General features: G+C 42.2%; 1 protein-coding gene across 1 annotated transcript in view; it reads right to left on the minus strand.

Moving 5' to 3' along the window:
- The window catches only part of CROCC (ciliary rootlet coiled-coil, rootletin), a 2,018,646-nt gene that overhangs the window by 968,826 nt on the left and 1,031,880 nt on the right, over positions 1-17,940 (minus strand). The gene's annotated exons all lie outside the window — the stretch shown is intronic.

Consider the following 17,940-nt stretch of genomic DNA (forward strand, 5'->3'; position numbering starts at 1 on the left):
CCCTCTACTCATCACTCATTAGACCCATCATAGAGTACAATGCCCCATTTGGGATGTACCTTACAAGACACCTGCAACAGCTGGAAAGACCACAGAAGTACCTCAGCAAGAGGATTACTGGCCTCAAACATATGCCCTATGCAGTCTGACTGAAGAAACTCCAGCTGTACTCAGTTGCATACCGCTTACTCAGAGGTGATCTCTGCCTGACATACAAGGCCATGTCCAACCCAGAATTGATGGACATGCTCCACCTAAAAAAAAAAAAAAAAACGAATCCCCAAGAGCCACACGCTCTAGGGATCTAAACCTCACCACAACGATAAATAGGATGTGCTGGAGGAATAGATTCCTGTCCCAGAGAATCCCCATGCTCTGGAACAGGATTCCAATCTACATTAGGCAGAGTCCCTCACTAACACGCTTCAAGAGAAACCTTGACGAGTGGATGGGAAACAGAAAATTTACCCCGGGGATCACTGCAGTGGCTCTGCTGGACAGAGGCACAGGGAACTAATGGCTCTGCTGGACCGAGGCAAACTAATGGCTCTGCTGGACCGAGGCACAGGGAACTAATCTAAGGGGGCGGTGAAAGCCAACACATTCTGGCTAGGCTTATAGATGCCCTCGGGCAGATAGCCTAGTACTTACCTATGAACCAATTAACCTATAAGACTCTCCTTTTTTTCCTCTCCTCCACCCTCTGTTATTCTGTCAAGCTGTCCCAGTGTCCCTATCCAATATCGGGTCTGCCTGCTCCTCCTTCCTAACCAACTTCTCTGAGCGAGGTTGGGCAAGTGTGGATTTTAAAGGTGTCCTGGGGATGGTGTCAGCAACTGCTTTTGCTTGTTGTCACCCCTGCATTCATCATGCCTCCCCTCAAGCAGCATTTCCAATAAATGCTTTCCTCCTACAGGGACATGCCCATCCATTCCAACCAGCACCTCAGACACCAGAGCAGCTAATTGAACTTGAGCCACACAGGCCACAGTTAGGGCATTATCCTTCTATGCTACGATGCTGACTTAAGACAGAACTCTTTTTGATATGTCTTATGATTGGGATCATCCTTTCCACCAATTAGGCCTTTTATTTATTTATTTTTTTGGACAGCCATGTGCCATGGTCAATTCATATATGACAACAGATGTTGACCACATAAGCACTCTTGCTTCCCCCCTACCACCACCGTAGTCCTTAGCTCCAGTGAGCAAGTTTCTGCAACCAAGAAGCCACAATGAAGATCCAGCACGCTAACAGTTAACAAGCATTATAACAGAGTTCCTTGTTTTAGAGAAGTATGCATTATCAGTTGTGGCTCGCTGGAAGGATCATCAACACTCAGAATGATGGAGGGAGGATATTCCTTACCAATCAAGGAGGGAGCAGTCATACCGCAATTGACAAGGTAAGGACAAATGTGGTACATCTCAAATCAGGGACCATCCCTGACATGTCCCTATCACTGGACTGAATGACAACTAATAAGACACAAGGGTGGAAGAAGTCAGAGAACAATGCTAAAACAGAACCTAAAAATCTGAGTTTAGAACAGTGTCATCAAGATAAACCTAACCCCGAGAGACATAGCCGAGACAGTCACTTTTTGAAAAATGGAAAGCACAGACCAAACAGTTGTGACATCTGGAGTCAGAGACTTTTGGAGTAGCGTAGATAATGGCCAAAGTGAAGGCAAAGAGCAGAATCGCTTAATGGCAGAAAGGAAAGCAGTATGTCAACCTTTGAACAAGGTCTGTCTGGAAAGTGCAAACTCCTCCCTCCCTGAAGTCACTGACAGAGGGCATCAATTCAAAAAACAAAGCCAGTAAAACTGTATCAGGGACCTCCTCAGCAGGCACTTCAGCTCCATTGATGGCTTTATTCCCTCCCCATTTTCACTCCCCTTGCAAACAAGTATTGAGAAGAACAGACTGATTTAGGGACACAATCAGAACCACCTTTCAAGGAGACCTAGGATGAAGCTGGTGGAAGTCCCAAAAATTGCATCTCTGAATCTTCAAGACCTTTCTGAGTGGGGGCAGAGATGACGTAAAGGGGATTTAGACCAGAAATGAACTCCAAAAATGCTAAAACATCAGACTCACTAGTGGTAAGACAAGCCTGTTAAACATCAAGTCAGTTTCCCAAAGGGATGGGGTTCTTCAAAGTGGGATGGAAAAGCAGAATACCAGAAAGAACTGTGTAACCAGCCACAACCTGGCCTCTGTCCTGACCCCCACCAGGAAATATGGATAAGATGCTGTCCATTAATCCCTGTGGAAAAACCAAGGACCAAGCATTCAGGCATCTAAAGCCAAAATAATTTCTGAAGCTGAGCAAATGAAATAGCACTTGAAACAACCCAACAAAATTGAGAATTTTTGACTTAGAGGTCTGACAGGAAGACCTCCATCACATCAAGTACCTCTCTACTGTACGCTCAACAAGCAAGGCAATAGGGTCAGGATAATTAAGCCCTTGGCAATGCTCCAAAGCAGAATAGGCCACCCCCACAATTAAGAATGAAAACCCTGGTTAAGACCAGAGAAATATCCTTCACTGCCACAGGACTGGAATCAAATCCAATTTATCCAGAGAGAAGCAACAAAAATTAGGCTAATTTTCTGTGACCTCTTCAAGACATGAAGTTATTGACAGAAACAAGAAAACATAGGGGAACACCCCACACCACAGAAAAGGGGAATCACAGCCAGTTCAGATCTTTCTTCCCTACCTGCTACACTGAAATGTAGAATGGATGGACCATGATCTGCTTATTGTGGAGGAGCCAGTTTCCAGAATGCCCTAGGATCAACAACATGGTAAGCACTTTGGGTAATGAAGAAGCCCATATGCCATAATTTTGTACTGGAAGTATTGCCCACTCAGAATAAACTATATAAATCTTCTATGCACATTACAAATGAAGATATGCCAGAAAATATTGCTCAAGTCATCTAGGCATTCTAAAGCAGCACAGGCAGGAAGACCTTAAAGAGACACTATCCAGAAAGTACAGTTGTGTAGCCTTCCAAAAATCATGGAGTATAGAACTAGCAAATCCCACTCTGGCCCTAGAAAACATATCCAACTGACAGTGCTTAGTAAAAGTATGCACAGAAGACCAAGAAGCAGCTTCCAGAATGGATCTAACAGTGAGACCATTAAAAAACGCACCAAAAGAGGCAACCACTCTTATACAATATGCTCAAAAAGAAGAAAGAAGCCATTTCCCACAAAAAGAATACCAAAAGGAAATGGCTTTCGAAATTCAAGAAGAAATGCTTTGCTTTGAAATTGCCAAACTCAACCTCTTATCCTAAAAAGAAACAAAAAATGCTCAGATTTCCTTATGTCCTTAGTCTTGTCTTGATAGTATCTGAGACGTCTATGCAAATCTAAAGAATGAAGAGTCCTCTCACTTCTAGGAGATACCCTGTCTCTGTGAAAAACTAAAAAAGAAGGAATGGCCATAGGGGCCTGAAGTTCAGAGACTCTTTTTGACTGGAGTTAAAGCCAACAAGAACAGTTTTTTCCAAGTACACAATTTTAAAGAAGGCAAGGCTGCTGGTTCAAAAAGCGGCTGGGCAAACTTTTCCAGTATATAGCCGAGATCCCAATAAGAAAGAATAGTTTTTTTTTTTTTTTGGTGGCATAATATGAAAGACACATTTTAGAAACTGTATGACCTCCAATCTAAAAGAAAGTGGTGAAACCAGAGGCAGGCAGACAAGCAGGGATGGCTGACTGATGAGCTTTAATATAAGAGTACGCCAGACCAGAATCAAACAGCTCACAGAGATAAGAAAGAACAATTGGAATTCCCACAGAAAGAGGGTCCTGTTCATTGTTGTGGCACTAAACAGAAAATATCTTCCATTTAGTTACATTAAGGTGTTCTAGTACTGGGTTTTCTTGCCTTCTGTAAAACCTGAACACCTCCTCAGAAAACTGCTGCCAGAAAGGAATCAAAACTCTATCACCCAGAGAGTCAACTGCAAGGTGAGAAGATGAGGGCGAATGAATGAGCCCATGTCCTATGTGAGCAAGTCCATCCTGTTGGGTAACTTGGGATGATTGCCCCTGGCCAGGCGAAAGAGAAGGAGAAACCGGTGTTGTCTCGGCCAGAAGGGATTTACCAACAAGATTTTGGGCTTGTCCAACATAATATTATGAATGACCCCTGAAACAGGAGAAATGCATACAGAAACATCTCTCTCCAAGAGAAAGACATGGCCTCCAGTTTCCAAGCCAGAGGACTTGGAATTCTAGAACAAGACTTGCTGAGTTGTCTGTTCTAAGGGGAGGCAAAGAGATCTACTTAAGCAGTATCCCACTGATGAACAATTTCCTGGAATACCTCTCTGTGCAACAAGCACTTGTGAGGAAGACCTGGATCTGTTCAAGGTGTCTGCCACTACATTCCTGTTCAAATTAATATAGACTGCCTGAAGAATCAACTAATGTCAGATGGAAAAGTTGCATGCTATCAATGGTAGTCTGCAAAGAAAGTAAGATTTTGTCCCCACACCTTTTTTTTTTTTTTACGTAGAGCAGAAGTGCGGTGTTGTCCATAAACACTCTTGAGGTGCCTGGAGATCAAAGGTAATACATGGACAGAACAGCCAACATCAAGGCCTCCATCTCCTTGACACTGATGTGCTCCACTAACTCCTATGGAGACCAATCTCCCTGAACCCTGATGTTGTTGAAAGAAGACACCCCAGGCTAGATCTGAAACTTCTGCATGCACAGCCTAACTGAAGAGAAGCACAAGAAATTAAAGGCCTGGATTTAAGGATATCTGGTTGATCTACAAAAGAAATGTCTTCTTTGAGCAAGGCAAGAGAGGAATCCTGAAGTCCAGAGGATGTTAATGTTGAAGCCACGCTGTCTTCAGATACCACTGGAACTTCCTCATATGAAGGAAGGCAAATGGAACCATAGGGATAGTGGCTGCCATTAACCCCAGGGCTCTCAAAAACTCTCTTGCTCAGGTCTTTTTTAAGGGAAGAAGGTACTAAAAGAAAGATGTCAAAATGAGAACCTTGGATGGAGAAAGAAAAGCTATCATAGCAAAAATCTGAATTCTGCAACCCATGAAAACCCGATTCTGAGAAAGTGTCAAAAATGACTTTGAAATTTAGAGTGAAGCCTACACTATGAAGCAAACTCATTGTGAATGCCACGTTCTGCAGAATAACTTGCTGAAGAGACTGAATGAGAAGGTCATCCAGCTCAGGAAAAATCCAAATGCCATAAATTCTGCAAAAGTCTGTGACAGGAGCTAGGCATTTGGTAAACAGTCTTCGGGCTTTAGAGACCAAATCACTAAGCAAAGAACTGACAGTGTGAAGAAGATACAGAGAACATAACAAATTCATGAAAAAAGGATGAATTGAAATATGAAGGTAAGTATCACTGAAATCCAGAGAGACCAGAAAGGGTTGGAGTAGAAACCCTGGAAAAAGGATCGGAAGTGTTTGCATTTTGAAAGTGGAAGCTGTCATAAAACTATTGAGAAAAGTCAGGTCTAAGATTTGCATCAAAAAACCTTCCTTCCTGGGAATTAGAAACATTATGGAATAAAAAAATAACTTTACCTCCCTGGCAAGGAAGAACTGACTAAATAATTCCCTGAGCCAGAAGGCCATGAAGCAGGAGAAGAAAATGAGGCAACTGGCAAGTTGGAGATTAAAGAATACCTAAAAAGGGATGGAGGATATCCTACACCATTCTGTAACCCTTCTTTACAATAGACAGAGCCCACTTGTCTGATGTAATTTGTTGTCAAATGGAAAAGAACAGAAACTGTTTTTTAGAGGGAGGAATGTGGCCAAAGGAAAGAAGGGAACAGTCACATGGAAGCAGGTTTATCAGAAAAGGAAGACTTCTGCCCCCTTGGAATCATGATTTGTTTTCTCAGGGGAAAAAAAAACTTTCAGGGTTGTTTCTGACACCTGCATTTGATGGGTAGTTCCTCTTGTACTTAGTAACAAGGGAAAGAAAAATCTGTTTAAGGTCCTGCATAAACGTACCCTTGTCTTGTAGCACCTTATAAGAGGTCTGCAGACATAGAAACAAATTCTGAGTGTCCAGAGGGGAAATGTAATAGTTTAGCTTTGACATCCTCAGGAAGGGATTGAAGCCTAAGCCAGAAGTATCAATAAATAACTGACTGATGCAGCTGCCCTAAAAAAAAAGCATCAGCAACAGCACAGCTATAATTAATTGAATGCCAGGCTACCTGGGAAGCATAGCTAAGCAAGGAAAGAGATGAGGACTGTGACATAGGGCAATACTGCCAGCCCAGCTATCTGGAATTTTGTAAATAATTCTATGTCTTTTGTGAGTATTGATATGATTTATACATAAGTGTGTGTTGAACAGGGTTTGTACAATACTGAGCTTCAAGGATGTGTCCACAGTGTACCCACCTGGCAAAGAACAGAAATGCACATAAACTATATACCTGTGCAAATGTATATGTTTTAACAGGAGAAACTAGAGCATACAGAATTCACTTGCAAAACTTCAAGAGAATAGTTGAAATTAACTTGTTTATGATTGTGCTATAAATGTTATCTCTCAGTTTCAATGCAGTAGCAAACGCAATGTCTAAAGCTACACATTTTTTGTATTGTCTTGAAAGAGAACTAATTACTAGGTTTGAGATGTGGAAGGGTTTTATGAATTTCAGGCTCTGCAAACTTCTGAGAGATGCATATTTTTCACAAGGGGATGTCAAATGCTACACTGGGTGTTTAGCTTGGGAAATAAGTCAGGGGACAAAAGAGTGATGTCATCCAAGCTAACCCAGAAGTAATATTTGATATTAATTTAAGAACTCTCTCATGTATTTTGTATCTTGTCTTTGACCTAGAAACATCCACTAATCACCACCTTCTGCACTTGCCTTGCTGTAAGTAAGTTTTTAGGGCATAGTACCTCTTTTAGATTCAGATAAAAATATAGTAAAGCATAGCTTAGCTGTTTTCTTTATTTATTTAAGACTGTCCTGCAATGTTGTTTTAAATATGTCCTATAATTTTGAACTCTGAAGTCACTGTGAATACATATTTAATATTGTCTTGTTCTTTTATTATTTATTATTAAATATATTTAAATCTATTTGTGACTGATATTTGTGAGTCATATTTAAGCTCTTACAGTACTTGCATATCTGTATGGTGACACTGTACAGGCCACTCCTAAATAGCCTTGCTCTTGGTCAGACTACCATTTGGATAACAGTAACATTACACAGTAGGATTGGACACCCTTTGTTAAGGGCCTTAAGTAGCTTATAAAGAGTTGGGTGGTGGCAGAAGGGGGCATAGCTAATAAACCTGTGCCAACCTTTCCCAGGTGTATGTGTGTTTGTATATCAATCAAATCTCAAGGTGTGTGTGTGTCAGCTACTTGGCCAGGGTCACAAAGCACTGGTTGGACAGAGAGGGTGTTGGAGGTTTTGGTTTGGCCACTCAGCTGAGATCTCAACCCAATAGCTGAGCCAGTGGGTAGTCTTATTGGGGATCTGGAGAACGAGGGAGAAACCAGCCCCAGACTGACTGCAATCTCTGTGTGCTCTTAAGGGTAATTGCACTTTACTATGTGTATACTTGTCATCCTACCAGTGTGTACATTCCTCACTGTTCCCAGTGGTGAGGATTGAAGCTCCTTGATTACTGGGCCAGTACAGCAGTGTCACTAGGATGTCTAGTCAAAATCCAGACATCAGCTAATACCTCCACCAGTTTGGAAAGAAGGTAAAGCACATACATTGTCATATGTGTCTAACTGACAGCAATAAAAGCTGTAATAGAAGTATACACCTTTTCCCCATACCTATCAGTGACTCTCTATCTTTATTATAGGTTCACAGGATGATACTAGGCTATTGACCAGGGGGCCTTTATAAGACTAGCGAAGAATTTCGCCCATGTTCCCTCATAGTCAGCACCTGCCTCCCCTGTCCAGCAAGGACACAGGTGGGATCCCAGGGGTGTATTTTCTGTTTCCCATCCAGTCATCCAGGTTCCTCTTAAAGAGGGCTAGTGAGGTACTCTGCTTGACATGGAGAGGGAGTCTATTCCACAGATGGGGGAATCTTTGGGAATCTATCCTGCCAACAAGTTCTATTAATGTCACAGACCAGGTTGAGACCTTGTGTGTGGGCTGCGCGAATGGAGTTTGACTAATGGATATGCAGCAACTCCATCAAGGCTGGGTCTGAGATGGCCTTGTATGGCAGAAACAGGTCACCTCTGAGTAATCTGTACAAGATAGAATAGAGGAATAGGGCTTTTAGCTTATCTGTATAGGATAGGTGTTTGAGACCCTGGATTTTCCTGGTCAGGAACCTCTGTGATCCCTCCAGCTGCTGCTTGTGCTTGGTAAGGTATAGCCCAACATAACGCATCTGAGATATTTCAGGTGCAGCTAACATTGGGTAAGACAGCAATTCATGTCGTAGCCTGCTATAGATCCCCAACCATGTCCCAAGATTCACACTCCATGTTCCTAATCACCCTGGAGAATATTAGGGTCCAACCTAACACTCTCATACTGGGCGACTTCAACTACCCCTCCATTAACAGGGAAAACTACTCATGTACCAATACACTTGCCCAACATTTCCTGGAATTCATTAATTCCAATGCCCTGGACCAGCTCATTCTTACCCCCACTAGAGATAGCAACATCCTTGACCTGGTCATTACTAACATGGGTGACCGCTGCTTTACACCAATAGTCAGCTCCTCCCTGATTAGATCCGATGACAAACTAATTACCTTGAAAATCCACATAAGTCCCACTCCCACCCCTCGCAAAGATAACCACCATGAAAAACTTCTCCAAAGCTAACTTTGGGCTCCTAAAAACAGAGGTGGCTAACTTCACGACACCCATGAAAATGGAGATCAGTTGCATGACCACCGAATCATACATCAATGCACTGTACAAACACATGCACAAATGCATGTATCTCGCCATACCCAATAGAATTAAGACGCTCTCCTCCAAAAAAAGAAAAGGAAGTCAATCTGGTGGTCCCCAGCCACAAACAAACTCTATAACAGAAGGAGGAAACTGATGCGGAATAAAGTGAAGTCCCAAGACTGGAAAAACTTCCTTATCAGCCTCAACAAAACATTGAGATCCCTCATCAAATCCTCTAAAGCTAGCTATGAAAACAGAATTGCAGCAGATAGTAAATACAACCACAAGGCCTTCTATAGTTATGTAAAGTATCTCCACGACAATACCCAGATTTTCTCTGAGCTACTGCACAATGGTACCTCCTATATAGAGCCAACAGATATTGCCAATATACTGGCCGACAGATTCAGTGCCAACTTTACCCCCCCACCCTCACCCCCAGGGACCAGTCACAATACCACTAGACTGCCAGGCCCCCAGTATTACTGCTGCACAGGTTAAAACAGCACTGTCCAATGCCAAGAATACAGCTTCTATGGGACCTGACAACATCCCTGGCTGTGTTCTACATGAACCATAACATGAAATAGCACCTCACCTGTGTGCCCTGTTCAATCACAGCCTCACCTCAGGCTTTGTCCCTATCGAATGGCGCACTGCTATAGTCATCCCTCTCCACAAAGGAGGAGGGACTACAGACCCTGGGAACTATCACCACATTAGCCTGATGAGTCTGATATGCAAAGCTATGGAATGCATCATCATGGACCTAATAAACAAGGAGATAGGGAATCTCCAAACTCTGGATTCCACACAGTTTGGTTTTGTGAAGGGTAGATCATGCCTGCTTAACTTGGTCGACTTCTTTGAGTCAGTCACCAGAGCTGTGGATGAAGGCAAGGTGGTTCATACAGCCTACCTTGATCTGGCCAAGGCCTTTGATACCATTCCCCACAGTGTGAATGTAGCTGACTCTGCGTCAGACTGCCGACCAGTCATGAGTGAAGTCCCACAGGGTTCAGTCCTGGGTCCTCTCCTGTTTGGTATCTACTTCTCTGAAGTCCAGGCCAACACAAAGGGACTCTGGCTGACAAAGTTTGCAGACAATTGCAAGTTGGGAGCTATTATTAACTCCACAAGTGATGTTGACATCCTACAGAAAGGCCTCACTGAGACCAATGACTGATGTCAGAACCATGACCTTAAGCTCAATACCAAAAATGTGTTGTCATCCCCTTTGGGAAAACCCCGGTTCCCATGAATTACCACATTGATGGTAGTCCACTGAACACAGAAGGCGTTATAAGAAATCTGGGAACACAGGTTGACAGCAACCTCTCTTTTGACCACCACATTGCCACTATGGTCAGAAAGTCCTTCTATGTGGCACATCTCATTACTAAGGGTTTTTCATCCGGGTTTTTCATCCAGGAATAAAGAGGTCATTGTCTCCCTCTACTCTTCCCTCATTAGGCCAATCATTGAGTACAATGCCCCACTTGGCATGTGGCTCACTAAACACCTGCAACAACTGGAGAGGCCACAAAGGTACCTCACAAAGTGGATCCTACGCCTTAAACAGTTGTCCTATATGGACAGACTAAAAAAACTCCAACTATTCTCTGAATCATATCCCCTACTTAGAGGGATCTCTGTTTGACTGACAAAGCCATGTCTCACCCAGCTCTGTTAGAAACGCTACAGCTAAAGAAATCCCAATCCTTCCGCACCACACGTTCCAGACACCTCAACATCATTACCACAATCAACAGAACATGCTGGAGGAACAGGTTCATAACCCAGAGACTGCCCATGCTATGGAATAGACTTCCCATACATGTCAAGCAGAGCACCTCAATGGCCCTCTTCAAAATAAATCTTGATGAGTGGATGGGAACTAGAAAATTTACCCCAGGGATCACTTCTGTGGCTTTACTCAACAGAGGCACTGAGAACTAAGTTTGGTTGGCACGATGCCAGGGTAATCCTATGGGCTAGGCTTGTAAAGGCTCCAGGGCCATTAGTCTAGTACACACCTATGAACATGCCAAAGGGGGCATTGTACTCGAAAATGGGTCTGATACGGGAAGAGTACAGGAATGTTATGATCTTGTTCCTTGATGAAATACCCGTACTTATGAGATGGGCCATGTAGAAAGCCTTCTGTTTAACAAAGGCAATATTGTGGTCAAAAGTCAGTTTTCTATCAGTCTGGGTGCCCAAGTCCCTCATGACTGACTACATGCTTAGCATGTTGTTATTAATGTGAAAATTAGTGGAGGCGTCATTTTCCCCAAAGGGGATAATGATGCACTTCTTGGCATTCAGTTTGAGGCCATGCTTCTGGCACCAGTCACTAGTTTGGGTACGGCCCTATAGGAGGAGGAATCTGGAATTTAAGACAGCACTCAGCTTGCAGTCATATGCAAATTTGGTCAGCCATAGGCCACTGGTTTTGGCTTGGACTTCAGAAAAGTATATCCCAAACAGTAGATGCCCCAAGACGAATCCTTGAGGTAAGCTGCTCGTTACAGGTCTACTACTACTACAAGTGGCTCCCCCTATTCTGACTGAGTGGCTTCTATCAGTGAGCCAGTTAGCTACTGGTAACATATGCGTTGATGCCTAGCTGGGAGAGTTTATCTATTATGCCCGAGTGGGGAATAATGTCAAGGGCTTTAGCTAGGTCAAAGTAGGCAGTGTGCACTTTCTTCCCCTTGTCCATGGCTTTGGTGACTGTTTCGAAAATGCTAACCAAGTTTAACAGGCATGATCTCCCTTTGACAAAACCAAACTGTGTAGGGTCAAGCGTTTGGAGGTTGCCAGGGTCCTTGTTTATATGGTCCATGATAATGCTTCCATGGCCTTGCAGATCAGACTAGTTAGGCTGACTGGTGTATAATTGCCTGGGTGACTGTCCTCCATTTGGCCGGGATGAAGCTGGTGCTCAGGCTTTGGTTGAAAACGGTGCCTCATTCTGCTAAGAACTCATGCCTGGGTTCATGTAGGATGCAGTCAGGGATGTTGTTGGTTCCCATGGCAGCTGTATTTTTTGCCTTTGAAAGGGCATTAAAGACCTGCTTCATGGTGAAGAGGGGAGGGGGGCAGACTCTGGAGTGTCCTAGCTTACTGATGGGGGGGAAAAGGGGATGAAGTTTTCACTGAACCTGTCTGCCAGCATGTTGGCTATACCTACGGCGTTTGTATATAGTGTTCTTGACCACCAGTTCAGAGGAGATTTGGGTATTACCTTTGAGATTGCAGACGTAAGTGAAAAAGACCTTGTGAATGTCCTTAGTGGATGTGGCCAATTTAGACTCGAAGCTAGCCTTACAGGATTTCACCACTGATGTTATTTGCTTGTTCAGACAAAGGAGAGATTGCTTCCAACTTGGCACCTGCTCATTTCCTGGTCCTGGACAGCAATTTTTTGCTTTTTTTAAGGAGTTTGTTTATTGCTGCTGTCCACAAGACAGGTTTACTCTTCCTTGAGGAAGATGATTTGGTCCTATCAGGCATTGCTGTGTCCATGCAGCTATGTAGGTGTTTATATAGTTTTTTGGTGTAGGCTTGGACATTAGTGCTAGTTCCAACGGAAGGGATGACTGGTTGTGAAGCTGCTTATACATGCTCTCAGGAGGTTGTAGTCAGCTTTGGAAAAGTTTTTTTGTTTGACTCTTGCAAGGGGTGGGTGTCAGGGGAGATGGTGACTTTGACAGTTATCACTTTATAGTCAGATCTTACCAAGGAGGATGACACTGTAGGGGTGCTACAGTGGCTACTCATGTTGGTTAGTACCAGGTCCAGGACATTTTCACCTCTCATAGGGGTGTCGACCAGCTGATCCAATACATTGACGAAGTCGAGGAATCTCTGGGCATTTATGTTTGGGCTAGAATAGGTCTTCCACTCTATGGTTGGGTAGTTAAAGTTGCTCAGGATCAGGGTAGAGGGTTGAATCTTGATGGAATCAAGTAAGTCCAGATAGGTGGAGTGGGCGTCCTGAGTCTTGGTTGGGGGTCTGTAGCTAGCTATGATTTGAATAGGTGTTTTGTCAACAGTCTATGATAAATATTGAAACTCCACCTCCTTTCCATTTGGTGTCTGAAAGTATGGTAGAACAAGTAACCTGATAAGGCTGGGGTGCTCTCTGCAGCTATGAACCAGGTTTCAGTGACTGCACAAATGTTAGCATTTTCCAGGCCAAGGAATGCTTGCAATAAGTGCAGTTTCATATTAAGACTCCTAGCGTTTAGCAGCATGACCTTTAAATTTCGTTTAGAAGATTTTTTCACATTAGTCATTTTTCTCCTCATGACTTTGCCTAAAAAAGGTACTGTGGGGGAGACAAGAGCCTTTACCATAAACCTGAAGCACAGTGGGTACAGATGAAGGCCATCTCTGGCAAAGCATCGTGGTCTGTCAGTCATGACCTCCCAGGCTGTCAGGTACTGGATCCCCTTGGAATGATACCAGAAACTAAGCCAATTGTTAAAGTCAGTCATTTTCTGTTTGTACTGAGGCATCATTTTGGGTGACGCAGGCGAGACCTTAGGAGAAGAAAGAAATTTAGTGGACTTGTTAGCTGAAAGAGAAGTGAGAGACGGATCTGAGGAAGAATTCTTATAAAGAAATTTCTGAGCTTCAGGAACTTTATAAAATCTGCTTTTTTTAGAAGCAAGATGTTGGGACTTAGGAGCCTGAGAAGCAGACCTAAAGGCATCCAACATGGCTTCTAGAACTGCAGAAGGCCTAGGATTAACCATATGAAGCAAATCATGCTATCTTTTCTGAACCCTAGATGTCTGAGAGCCTTTCTTCTTAAAATTATGCATAATTTTGCAGACAGTATCCCAAAGAAAGTTCTACCAGAAAGGAGTCAGGCGAAAGACAATCCACCTCATCAGAACCCACAGCAAGAGGAGAATTAATATGGGAGAAATAAGCTAAAGATTCCTCACCACAATCCAAATGTTCTTCCTCAGAAGAAGAATCTTTAGCTCTTTTTAAAGGAGTGGATGCACTGCTACCCTTGGCAGGATATCCCAATAGTAAGGAATACTGCAATGGTGAAAGACAATCCACCTCATCAGAACCCACAGCAAGAGGAGAATTAATATGGGAGAAATAAGCTAAAGATTCCTCACCACAATCCAAATGTTCTTCCTCAGAAGAAGAATCTTTAGCTCTTTTTAAAGGAGTGGATGCACTGCTACCCTTGGCAGGATATCCCAATAGTAAGGAATACTGCAATGGTGATTAAGGAAGGACATATATTGCACAATGCTCTGTGAAGTTGTTGAGGTCCAGGATGGGGCAGAAATCACCTGTCAGCAGAACCAATATCTCTACTCTGAATAAGGGCCGGCCTCTACAGCACCATTCAGGTGTAAAGTCTGTCCCTGCTCCAAAGGCACTAAGGAGATTGTTCAGTCTCTTTGCAGAGCTCTTTATGGGGGAGAACTTCTAAAACGTGAAGAAAAAAGTGAAGAAAAAAGCAAAACCTCTTGGTTAAAGGTTGGTTACACACAATATTGAAAATAAAATAAATGAAATCCAACCAACATAGCAGAATAAAATACGTTTTAATAAAACTGGTAAGAGCTTTCATGGAAAACCGCTTCATAAGACCATAAAATCAAAATGCAACACATATAAATATCAAAATCAATTAACATTGGACCGATAAAATTTAGATTCAATCAGTTAATTAATAAAATTAATTAAACACTCTATGAGCCTTTAAGGCCAGCTTTAAAGGCAATATTCCCATTCAATCCTGGTGTCCTATGAGCCTGTAGAGCTATTATTCATTTAAGCTCAGTTATTTCCACTTTATTAGCAGCATCACACATACAGATACTATCATGTATTATTTGTAATACTAAAAACCAAAAACTATGATCCTTATTTTCTACAATATGTTGAGCAAGTGCGTTAGAGATATTACATCTACGTTTATCACCAAAATGTTCAAGAATTCATTCCTTAAAAAGACGTGTCGTCTTGCCAACATAAAAACTAGAACATTTTTTGCAAATAGCAAGCTATACCAAGTTAATACTGACACAATCTGCATAAAACCTAGGGGCAAATTCCTTACCAGTCACAGAGTGAACAAAAAACATTCTTAGAAATGAAGTTACAAGCTTTACATCGGTAACAGGGATAGGTACTTAGTCTATCAGATATAATCACATTACTTATTCTAGCACCAGTATGGCCATAACAAAGTTGTCTTTTCAGAGAAATGTTATTCTTAAATAAAAAAAGGCTCATAGGACACCAGGATTGAATGGGAATATGCCTTTAAAGCTGGCTTTAAAGGCTCATGGAATGTTTCATTAATTTTATTAACTGTTTGAATCACAATTTTATTGGTCCAATGTTAATAGATTTTGTTATTTAAATGTGTTGCATTCTATTTAGATTTTATGAAAGCTGCTTACTAGTTTTATTAAAACTTTATATTTTATTCTGCCATGTTGGTTGGATTTCATTTGTTATTTTACTTCTAAAATGTGGTTGATAGTAACCACATCCAGAAATCACTGGTCCTTGTGAATGGCTTTCCCTTGAAGAATTGCTCCCTAGTGTACAGCCCAGACCATAATCTAGACTGCAGCAGCTGGGATAGCAAACCCATCCTCATAACTGATGGACATTCACCAGAGGGCACAAGAATATGTGACATTTCAAGAACTTCCTCAGTCTGCAGTAAGGCTTTTTCTTCTTTAGGGTTAGCTGTCCAAGAAGATGAGAATGTGAGGCAGGGTGTAGGGGGGGGGGGGGGTCATGAAGGATCCTGTACAATAAGAAGACATGCATCTTCCTTAAGAGTTCATCTACCATGTGCTGAGAAGCATGACCAAAGATATATCACTCTTGATGTAGGCATCCAGGATGCTGTTTCTGAATTTTTCCTTTGACACACATGCCAAATTGTATAGGCATATTTATGAGCATTTAGCACTAGCCACAATACCAACAAATCAAACTTTCAGTAAATCACATGAAAAAGAACACTGAAAGCCACAGACAGTGTCTTAAGAACCTTCTTCTCGAGCTCAGATACATGGTGGCAGGATAGCTTTTTCACAGGAAGGACTGGAATTTGAACAGATAGGATGAAGAGTTAAAGTTTTGGTGACTCAATATGGCAGAAGAGTTCACTGTCTTGCCACACCTGTCTGGTGCTTTTTGACTTTTTTTTCCACTGGCAGTGAAAAAAGTTGTTGTTTCTGAGCTCTCTGTTGAATTGCAGCATCTATACAGTTATCAGCTTAGGGGTGCCGGGCCAGGAATTCACTCCTCTCAGTTAGGGCTTGTAAATGACATCTGTATTTCTGGGGGAAACAAAAGAAAATTTTGGTTCTTCAAAGCTGCAAAATAAAAATCTTAATAACTGGCTCCATGTGATAGAACGATGGACCACACAGCACTTCATAATTCTCACAGAAATCTTTCAAGGTGGAAGATGTAGGGTAAAAAGGACTTGCTACTATCCTTCACTGTCTCAGAAACACTGGCTTCCAGGTCCTTCGAATCTTCATAACAGCCTGAGAGGGAGAGAGTTCTCCAACACCTCTAGCTCATCAAGCAAGCTCATGCATGAAATTGGACAGAAGTGGGTATGCAATGGGCATGTTACAGAAGTCAGTCAACAGAAATCTGGTCCTTGGGAGTGAGAAAGCCAAGATTGGCATGCAGGTGACAGACAGACTTCTGCCATGTTTACAGTACTATTTTAAGTTTCCACTGGCTTTTAAATCTCTGCCTGACATCTAGGCTTTGAACTGTCAGTCCTGGTATATGATGACTCAGCAGACATTCCACCACTCAGTTTGGTAGGCAGACCCTGCTGGGCTTAAAGGAGAACCTATGAGGGTACTTCTTGGCCTCATCTATTCCCAATTTGAAGTTGGGTGACTCTAAAGGCAAATCCTCAGGATTAATCCATTCAGCAGTGACTTCCAGGCAATTAACCAAGTCCTGGAAAATGCACACATTCAGACCTATACTCCCTCGGGTATGGACTGGGGCTATGTCATCTATGGACTCCATAAAAATCTAATGAACAGGATAAGACACGTAGACTTCAGCCATCAGTCAAGGAACAGTTCAGCATCTGTTGGGAAGAGAAGGCCATTTTAACAGTGGGTTTACCTCCAAGAGGTCAAGCTCATGGCCTGTCCTCCAGTTGCTGGCCCTTTTGCTGGAGTTCTGGTTGATGCCTGGTGTCATGCTCTAAAACCTCCCACTAAAACCCTACATAAGAAACATTTAACTGCTGTTGTCCTTCATAAGAGAACAGCAGTTTGTTTCTCCCTCTGATGTCTATGGCCCATGGAATGAAACTTCTAGTATATATATGAAAGGGCATCATGCTCAATCTCCCAAGGGTGTACAGATAATACTGGTCTGGGTCTTGACCTGTATTTAGATAGACAGAGACTCTTGCAGATTTGATTCATAGCACTGAACCCAGAAGCTGTCCAATGACTTAACAGGATTAAGAACTGAACTGTGGGAAAGGCAATTATGAACTCACAGGTCACCGCTTAAGTGAGTTTATGTAAATGGAGTATTATTACAGTATGTGCCTGGTGTGTGTGCCCAAGTGTTCCTACATAGCAAGCTTAAAGCATCAAAAACAAAAACAAAAGACACTGCAATCATAGATATTTCAATCTTTATCATATCTTCGAGCTGAACATCGTCTCATGAATAAATACAATAAATAAATAATAAATAAAGATGCAACAGTCAGCATTTCATTGTGTTTATTCATGAGACGATGGTCAGCTCAACAATATGCATTACTATTACATCAGAGGAATCTTGTACGTCGTGCTGAATTTTAGAAGGGCAAATGTTATTAAAGACTGAAATATCTATGAGAAATATTTAAAAAGAACATAATGTTTTAATTGTTCTTGTTATATAAAATGATATATACATTGTAATGTCTTTTGTTTTTGTTTTTGATGCTTTAAA

This window comes from Protopterus annectens, chromosome 2.part0 (assembly GCF_019279795.1).
Source record: "Protopterus annectens isolate FY-2018-M chromosome 2.part0, PAN1.0, whole genome shotgun sequence".
Lineage (NCBI taxonomy): Eukaryota > Metazoa > Chordata > Ceratodontiformes > Protopteridae > Protopterus > Protopterus annectens.